The sequence below is a fragment of the Suncus etruscus genome, chromosome 2 (genome assembly GCF_024139225.1).
Source record: "Suncus etruscus isolate mSunEtr1 chromosome 2, mSunEtr1.pri.cur, whole genome shotgun sequence".
NCBI lineage: Eukaryota > Metazoa > Chordata > Mammalia > Eulipotyphla > Soricidae > Suncus > Suncus etruscus.
Window position 1 is genome coordinate 125,461,182 of NC_064849.1, and position 348 is coordinate 125,461,529.

At 43.1% G+C, this 348-nt stretch overlaps 1 non-coding gene across 1 annotated transcript; it reads left to right on the top strand.

Moving 5' to 3' along the window:
* Window positions 1–133, top strand: LOC126002512 (small nucleolar RNA SNORA51). Its single transcript, XR_007493203.1, has one exon. It is a non-coding gene; the product is annotated as a small nucleolar RNA SNORA51 (small nucleolar RNA).
* Window positions 134–348: the final 215 nt, after the last annotated feature.

Genomic DNA, 348 nt, shown 5'->3' on the forward strand with positions numbered 1-348 from the left:
TGCCTCCCACTGCTTACCACAGGCTGTGTTCTTTACACTGACTATATAGAAAGAGGAGGTACAGTAAATGCACCCCATATACACTTCAGCCCAGGCACTTTGCCTGGTCTGTATTGTGAATGGGGAGACATGGAAGAAAAATAAAGAAAAAAAAAGCTAAACCTGGATCCAAATGTGTGAAGGAATGTCTAAGAATATTTTCTGAGTAACTTGGGGGTGCATTTCTTTATTTTTATAGCTTTCTCCTTTCTCCTCTCTCTCTCTCTCTCTCTCTCTTTCTCTCTCTCTCTCTCTCTCTCTCTCTCTCTCTCTCCCCCCCCCCTCTCTTTCAGCTTAATGATCAAGAGC